Source organism: Crinia signifera, chromosome 1 (genome assembly GCF_055691185.1).
Source record: "Crinia signifera chromosome 1, ASM5569118v1, whole genome shotgun sequence".
NCBI lineage: Eukaryota > Metazoa > Chordata > Amphibia > Anura > Myobatrachidae > Crinia > Crinia signifera.
Genome location: NC_139217.1, coordinates 383429613 through 383439101, shown reverse-complemented (window position 1 = coordinate 383439101; position 9489 = coordinate 383429613). Strand labels below are relative to the sequence as shown.

The following is a 9489-nucleotide window of genomic DNA, read 5'->3' as shown; positions in this document are numbered from 1 at the left end:
TTTCTGGTTGACTCGTAACACCGCCCGCATGGCCGCAAGCCCCATTTGGTCCAAATCACACTGAAAATGACCCCAATGGAATTAGATACATTTTAGGTGTACATGAAATATTCGTGCTATAAAGCTTATCTGGGTGGTTTTTAGATACTAGGGGTTTTATTTGTGAAGTGCCTGTTTTTAAAGCCCTGCATTACTGATTGTGTTTTTGCACTGCTATTAATAGAAAGACATGTAAAAGCATAGCCATTATAAATAGTGTGTGTACAATTAGAAGCACTGGGGTTTCAAGACCCGATGCTTCGCACATAAACACCTTCATCTCTCGTTTGGGTCCTTCTTTGGGAAAAAAGCTTCTATTTCATTATTTTGTGTATCTCCCCTACTCATAAACTGAGCATGTAATAATGGATCCTACAAGAAAAGCCTTCCATAAATTTAACATAAGAAACAAAGCCCAAGTACACTCATTAATTAGAATAATAGCAATCACTTCTCTGCCGTTTGGCTAAGATCAAGTGTAGTATCTGTTTTTATCAGTGGGTGTGGACTGGCCCCTGTCAGAAGAATAGAGAAAGGCTGAACTGAGTAACTGCTCTAATGGGCAGAAGGTGTGGGACCCCTCATGCCTGGGAGCAGCAAAAAGTCTGGCTGAGTACCCTCACCCTGCCGGGGGAAGCAGGAAGAGGGAACTAAGATACTCTTCCTCCACTTCCCCCAATGGTAGGGAGGGGAGAAACACTGGGCCTATAAGGTGGCTCTCTAGGTGGGGGTTGTAGCCTCTGAAGGATGAGACAGCGAAAAGCCTGGTCTAGTATCCATTCACAAAGAGGGAGAACTGCTGGGACTGAGTAGATTGCTCGCATTCCAGATGTTCATAGCCTCTGATGGGGAGTCAGTGAAAGGCCCAGCTTAGTATCTTAACCTTGGAGTGTGAGACACACTGGGACAGAGTAGATTGCTCTTCCAAGGGGGCCTCAACCCTCAAGGGAGTCAATGGAGTATCCATTCTCATGCCAGGCGCTGGAAAACACCTAGGTAGAGCAGAAACAATTGGTCGGACACTGATTGGCTGGCTGGTTGGAGCCTGAGTTTGCAATGTGCCCCTTGGGAAACTTGGGGGTGCCTCAACCTTGCACTGGTGAGCTTGTACACCATGCACTAGTGCACCTGCACTGCGCACTCTCCCTTTTGGTTAGCATTACACGTCCTTACTCTGGGCCTTTTGGCTGGGGTAGGACAATTTTTCACACCCCCGGCTGGGGTCTCTATTCTTATTTATTTATTTTCCCTCTCACGTCTATCACTTTTCACATTTTTCCATTGTTCGGTTGTTTTGGTCAAATTTTTCTGTGCTGTATGTATGACCCTTATGGGCTACCCACTCCCCACGTACCAAAGCTCTCTCCTTTGGGGGAGAGCTGCGGTCCCGAGTGTGAAACCGAGTCACAAGGCAGAGGGAAGCATACCAAGGGTCTCTCCAAACTTCGGCAAGGAAGACACACCCGCCCTAACCCTTCCGAGGGTTCAAGGAAGTGGGTCGCTCTGAGCTTTGGCGAGGAGGACCCACCGATCCCTATTTCACCTATTGGGCCTTTTGGCTGAGAGAGGTCTGGGGAGTAATGGGGCCTTTCTACTTTGGGAGAGGGTCCATACATACGTACGCTCCCTATGCAAGATTTAGGTCACTGCACTGGGTGTTGGAGCACCACCTCAGGCTCCAGCTATAGAAAAAAAAAAAGAAATGTATTATTTTTTTTTTTTTTTTAATTGCTCACAGTAAAACATTATTGCATGCTACTGTCTACCAGCCACAACAGGATTTAGCTGAAACTTTTGTTGGAGCTGAATAAAGATCTGCATGTTGTTGAGAAAAAGATGTTGAAGACGTTGTCCTGGGGCAAAGAAGGGCTTCTTCTATCTGACCACAGCCTGGAAACAAAGAACCTATGTATAGTATTTACTAAGGGAGAGCAGACTGTGGAACGAACATTTACCACAAATGGGACAAATAAGCCAGATCTCATTGTGGATTTCACGCCGAAGGAAATAATACTGAGGCTAAGCAAACTCAAAACAAATAAATCACCAGGGCCAGATGGGATTCATCCGAGGGTATTAATGGAATTAAGGGATGAACTAGCTACCTCCCTACATTATATCTTTAGCAAGTCACTATCGTCAGGTATAGTACCAAAAGATTGGAGAATAGCAGAGGTAGTGCCAATATTAAAAAAGGAAAAAAGGAATATCCCGCTAATTACAGACCCGTTAGTTTAACATCAATTGTGGGTAAACTATTTGAAGGATTTTTAAGGGATGGTATCCAGGAATATTTAGATCATCACCGTCTACTCAGTACTAACCAACATGGGTTCGTGAAAAATCGTTCATGCCAAACTAATCTACTAGGGTTCTATGAAGAGGTTAGCAAAAACCTCGATAATGGAAATGCTGTAGATGTGATTTTCCTAGATTTCGCTAAAGCATTTGATACTGTCTTACACAAGAGATTGATTAATAAATTGGAGAACCTAGGATTGGGTGAAAATATCTGCAGATGGGTAGGGAATTGGTTATGTAATAGAGAACAAAGAGTGGTTGTGAATGGTGCCGTATCAGATATGATACCGGTACTAAGTGGAGTGCCCCAGGGTTCGGTTTTGGGGCCCATTTTGTTTAACATTTTTATTAACGGTATTGGGATAGGGTTACTCAGCAATATATCCATCTTTGCGGACGATACAAAACTTAGCAACGTCATCAAATCATCAGAAGATGTCACCATGCTTCAAAATGATCTTGCAATTCTAGATGAGTGGGCAAAAAAATGGAAGATGAGGTTCAATGTAGATAAATGTAAGGTTATGCACCTTGGGAGACACAACCAGTGTGCAAGTTACAACCTTAGCGGAGAGGAACTGGGTAATTCCATACTTGAAAAGGATCTAGGAGTCCATATAGACAGCAAACTGGGATGTAGTGCCCATTGTAATGTAGCTACAAAAAAGGCCAACAAAATTCTGGCATGTATTAAGAGGGGAATGGAAACTAGGGACTCAAGGGTAATTATGCCACTATATAAAGCATTGGTGAGACCTCACCTCGAGTACGGAGTAAAGTTCTGGGCCCCACACTATAAAAAGGACATCATAGAATTAGAAAAAGTCCAAACAAAGCTTATTAGGGAAATGGAGAATTTAAGCTACGGGGAGAGATTAAGCAATTTGGGACTATTTACATTAGAAAAGAGACGTTTAAGGGGGGACATGCTCAACATGTACAAGTATATCAAGGGCCAATATAAGGAACTGTCACACACCCTCTTTTCTACTAGAAAGGAATCTAGGACACGAGGGCATGAGTATAGATTAGAAGAAAAAAAAATTCATTCAGCTAGTAGAAAGAATTTCTTTACGGTCAGAACAGTCAAACTCTGGAACTCTCTTCCCAGAGAGGTGGTAACGGCTGGCTCATTAAATGCGTTCAAGGCAAAGTTGGACAAACATTTACTGGAGGAAAACATCCATAGGTACAAATAAGAAATATAATTTGTCTGTAAAATACCAGAACCTACCAATTAACAATGGATATCTATACCAGGTTGAACTAGATGGACGCAAGTCTTTTTTCAGCCTTACCTACTATGTAACTATGTAACCTCCCACATCTAGTATTCACCTTGTTTCCTCTGCTGCACCACTTATACTTTAGCATTGGCTTTCTTTTATTACAGAGTAGGTAGTAAAAGTAAACCAAACCGCTAATGATGTAAAGCAGCGGTGGCCAACCCGCGGCTCGCGAGCCGCATGCGGCTCGCCGAGCCGCATGCGGCTCGCCGAGCTGTAAACTGCGGCTCCAGCCTCCCGTCTGCAAAGCGGGGTTTTGAATTTGGCGCCAATTCGGCTGCCAAATTCAAAACGCCGCATCGGCGGCCAATAGGAAACGACCGCGGCGAGCCATCAGCGCTCGCCGCGCCGTTTCCGCCCTGCCCCCGGCGTCTGACATCAGACGCCAGCGGGAGGGCGAAAAGTCTTCTCCACGCCGGCGGAGCGCAGGAGCGCTCCTGAAGACGCGAGAAGCCGCCGGAGGATGGCGCAGAAGACGCCGGCGGGGAGAAGAGTTCCGGCGCCGCTGAAGAGGCCAGAAGACGCCGGGATCAAGACAGAAGATCTCCGGCGCCTTCTGCAAGAAAAAAGAAGATGGCTCCCGGAGAGGCCAGCGGGGGTGGGAAGCAAAAGAGCTGACGAAGCTCCCCCCAGCGGCCTCTCCCAACACCAGGTAGGGGCCTTTGGCCTCCTACCCTCCATCCACCCTAGACCACAGGGTGTCGGGCACTAGGCCCGTGGGCAAATTCAGGCCCTTCTGGCCTGTGTGCGCATTAGTCGGGCCCTCTTGGCCCGTGGCTCATTTATTTGTTGGGCCCTCCTGGCCCTCTAGGTGGGCCCTTTAGTTAGGAAGCTGGGCCCTCCAGCATAGGTGTTGCACTGTGGGCAACACCTGTGCTGGAGGGCCCAGCTTCCTAACTGTGGGGTCATATGATGTTTGGCACTGTGGGGGGGCATATGTTTGGCACTTTGAGGGGCATGTGATGTTTGGCACTGTGGGGGGCATATGATGTTTGGCACTGTGGGGGGCATATGATGTTTGGCACTTTGTGGGGCATGTGATGTTTGGCACTTTGAGGGGCATATGATGTTTGGCACTTTGAGGGGCATGTGATGTTTGGCACTGTGGGGGGCATGTGATGTTTGGCACTGTGGGGGGCATGTGATGTTTGGCACTGTGGGGGGCATATGATGTTTGGCACTGTGCGGGGAATATGATGTTTGGCACTGTGGTGGGCATATCTGGCACTGGGGGCATAAAGTTTTGTCATGTGGCCACTCTCCTTGTGTCATATGACCACGCCCCTGACCACTCCCCCGATCACGCCCCTTTTTGGCGCGCGCGCATGACGTTGGCTCTTTGGCTTGACAACTGATATTTTTCGGCTCTTTACCTCTGACCGGTTGGCCACCCCTGATGTAAAGAGAGACATGTCCTTTAATTAATATAGAGAAGTGCATCTGCTTCGTGTTATAGGTATGGTATCTTAAAAATTGAGAACTAAGCTCAAGAGAAGATTTTGTCACCAAGGTGCATCTATATTATACATCACATTTCAGTTATGGATGTGATTAATGTGCCTAAATTAATAATGCGATATTTGAATACATTGCAAGAATATATCAAATATCCCAAGCAGACATGAGCGAGCTATAACTTTGTGGTACATGTAATACAGGTTGAGTATCCCGTATCCAAAATGCTCGGGACCAGGAGAATTTTGGATAACGGATTATTCCGTATTTCGGAATATTTTAATATTTCAATGATGTATTTTGAAGTATCTTGCATTTATGCTGTATAAACACATAATACACACACAAATATATTTTATTACCACATAAAATACACACAAACATATTTTAATTGTTCAAAAAACAAGGTTTCAAAACGTGAAACAAAATGTGTGTACTATCTCAGCACTGAATTTGAATGCCAAGCAATCCTTGTCTTGCACATATATAGTGCCAGTTACATATCAAGTCCCCAGTGATGCTGTTACATATGTCCCCAGTGAGTTTTTAGCAAAAAAAAAAAATTTTTTTCACTTTCTGGAATGTCCGTATTTCGGAATAATTCGGATAACGGATATTCGGATACGGGATACTCGACCTGTAGTAACAGTTTGAAGGAATCCCTATCCCAGTGCTGAGAAAACAGGAATTGTATTACAGAGAAAGGCTACACTGAATGAAAATGATGATGTCTATAAGGCCAAGTGCATGGATAGCGATGGGCTGGCAGCAAAGGTGTGTAGAACACCGCCTTTGGACAAATATGTGCATTTACTTTTGTGCATGCAATGTGGAAACGGTTGTGGTTAACTTACATTCAGTTCTGGATCTCTTTGTGGTATCCACAGATCTACTGACTTATTGTGGCACTAAAGGGACTGCCTCTTCTTAATCCATGGTAAATGCATGGCTGGTTTAAGGGCCTCATGGGCCTGGAACTGAAAATGTCCAAAGGACCTATTATGAGAAGTGGAGGAGGTGAGGCCAATGACACATAGACATGTAGAACCCAAACACTATGGGGGTTATTCTAGTTCATTCTTTCTGACAAAATCCTTCTTAGATGGACAAAACCATGTGCACTGCAGGTGGGGCAGATGTAACTTGTGCAGAGAGAATTAGATTTGGGTGGGGTTTTTCTTCAAAGTGAGATCTATATTGCAGTGTAAAATCATGCAGTCAGTATTTTCCCTGCACAGAAACAAAACAACTCACCCAAATCTAATTCTCTCTGCACATGTTACATCTGCCCCCCTGCAGTGCACATGGTTTTCTCCATCTAAGAAGGATTTTGTCAGAAAGAATGAACTAGAATAAACCTCTATGAGCCTTAATATCTCGCTAAATTTATAACAGTACAAATGTGCATAATTTTGTATGGATACAGAAACTGTTGCGTAACTACCGAGGGTGCAAGGATGCAGCTGCTATGGAGACCGAGCCATCTCCAGGGCCCGCTGCTCCCCCTGTACCCAATTACACTGCACTGCAGAAAAGGGCACAGGCATTGATCTGAGGATCTCCTCCCCGGGCGCTGGACACCTGAGCTGCTCTATCACCCCGACCTGCCCCCCCAGCAGATACTGGAGATCCGCCCTCTTCCTGCCCAGCAGCCCTATCACCTCCATTCTCCAGCAGCCGCACTGTGTGTGAGGGGAAGCAGTGCTTGTCCTGCCTCCCTGCTCCTGCACAGGGGTGACTTCCCCGTGCTTCCAGCCTGGCGGCCATCATGTTGCAGCACTTCATGTTGGATTCCCATTCAGGATTTCTCACCCGATGTCTGGGTCCACGGGCCTCACTAACACCATGCAGCTCATTAACCAACAGATTGGTAAGTGCCTGGTGAGCCCTATACCCATCTACCTCCCAGTGTGTGACCCCCTGTGTATGTCAGAACTTATCACCCCTCTATCCACTTTCTCTGTGTGTGACCCCCTCAAACCTCCATCGTCTCTGTTGTATGCCCCCATGTGTGTGACACCTTGACCCCCCTACCACCCTAATCCCTGGTGTATCCCCACAACCCATGTGTGTGTGTGACCCCCTCAAACCTCAATCATCCCTGCTGTATGCCCCCCTGTATACCTGCCAAACACCCCCCTCCCGTGCATGACGCTGTGTACCCTCCTAACCCTGTGTGAATGTGTTTTTGTGACACCTTTTATCCCCACACTACCCATGTGTGTGTGTCCCACTGTATCCCATATCCCTGTGTGTGACCCCCCCCCCCCCCCATAGCCTACTACCCATGTGTGTGTCACCTTGTACAAGAGGGCCCCTCTTAAACTCAGACTGTTGCTATGGGGCCCTAGTTACGCCCATGAACAGAAATGCATATTTACTACTTATGATTTATGGCTGGTGATCATCATGCTGTCATGATGAAGGACTATTTTTATGCGGAGACCTGAAGTTCCATTCGCCCCATTGTTAATTTGGCACTGCGTATGGACCTGGATTTGATATTTCTGAAGTGCTATTGTGTGCTGCTGCGGCAGTGTGACTGGCAATATGGTGTTATAACCAGTTCTATTTTTGTAGGAAAATAGGTTCAGGAACTGTGGGCGGGGCAGATGTGGGCGTTGATGTGGGTGGAGCTACTAAAGGGGCGGGGCATCAATTGTTGTGGCTGTGAGAGGAGAGGGTTCGTTCGGCTGTCAGAGGGAAGGGAGGTTAGGTAGGCTGCAGGGGGGTGTTCGGTTAGATTTAGCAGCACATCCAGCCTCTTCTCCCACTATTGCCAGCAGCAAAGAATTCCTTATGTACAAACACTCAGAGCTACTAAAATTTGACCAATGCCCCTGATACTATGCCGCACACCATAATGCCCCTGCACAATATGCTGCACACTGTAATGCCCGACACATTATGCCACACACCGCCATTTCTCTGAAACATGATGCAGCACACCACAATGCCTATGATACTATGCTGCACACTGTAATGCCCCTGATACATTATGCCACACATTGCAATGCCCCTCACACCTAATACATACCTCCCAACTTTTGCAGTGGAGAAAGGAACACCGTATATGTGCGTGCCGCAGGCACGCATCAAATTTTTTGGGGCGCAGTTTTGTCGCTGTGAGGGCATGGCCAGTGCTGTGTGATCTGCTGGCCATGCCTTCAGCCCCCCTGCCTGCCTGATTAGACGCATGCACATGCATGTGTCTAATTCCCGCAGGACCGTCCCAAAAAATGGGATGTCACACAAAAATCGATACACACTGACTATGCCACATCACGTTGCCCCCCACAGCAAGGCTTCTAATAAATTATAAATTACCTGCTTGTTGCCAAGGCGGTTAATTTCCGTTGCCAAGGTGGTTAATGTCGGTTTCCAAGGGTTGTTAATGTCCATTACCAAGGGGTTAATATGCATTGCCAGGGGTTCTTGCTCGTTGCCAAGGGGGGTTAATGTCCGTTGCCAGGGGTTCTTGCTCATTGCCAAGGGGGGGGGGGGGGGGGAGTTAATGTCCATTGCCAGGGGTTCTTGCTCATTGCCAAGGGGTTAATATACATTGCCAGGGGTTCTTGCTCGTTGCCAAGGGGGGTTAATGTCCATTTCCAGGGGTTGTTGCTCGTTGTCAAGGGGGGGGGGGGGAGTTAATGTCCATTGCCAGGGGTTCTTGCTCATTGCCAAGGGGTTAATATGCATTGCCAGGGGTTATTGGTTGTTGCCAAGGGGTTTATATTTGTTGCCAGGGGTTAATGCTCAGTGCCAAAGGGGGTTAATGTCCGTTGCCAGGGGTTCTTGCTCGTTGCCAAGGGGTGGGGGGGGGGGGTTAATGTCCATTACCAGGGGTTCTTGCTCATTGCCAAGGGGGGGGGGGGTTAATGTCCATTGCCAGGGGTTCTTGCTCATTACCAAGGGGTTAATATGTGTTGCCAGGGCTTATTGGATGTTGCCAAGGGGTTAATCATTTTTGCCAGGGGTTAATGCTCGTTGCCAAGGGGATTTTAGTTTCCATTGCCAGGGGTTCTTGCTCATTGCCAAGGGGTTGTCAGGGCTTATTGGATGTTGCCAAGGGGTTAAGCATTTTTGCCAGGGGTTTTAGCTCGTTGCCAAGGGGTAAATATGTGCCCGGCCACCCGCCCATGAGTTGCTGCTGCTGCCCCTGCCTTACCCTGCACACAGTGAGACAGACGCTAGAAGTCATTTTTCACTTCCAGCGTCTGACAGGAAGCACAGCTCTGCAGCGTTACCAGGAAGTCGCAGAGCTGTGCTTCCTGTCAGACGCTAGAGGTGAACTATGACTTCTAGCGTCTGTCTCACTGTGTGCAGGGGATACCAGGGGCAGGGGCAGCTGACGAGCGGGTGGCCGGACACGCAGTGGCACTTCAGTGGGGCAGGCCGCGGAGGTCCC

General features: G+C 47.4%; 1 pseudogene; it reads left to right on the top strand.

The window, feature by feature from the left end:
- The first annotated feature begins 485 nt into the window (after positions 1–485).
- On the top strand, positions 486–622 carry LOC146045219 (U2 spliceosomal RNA; annotated as a pseudogene).
- Positions 623–9489: the final 8867 nt, after the last annotated feature.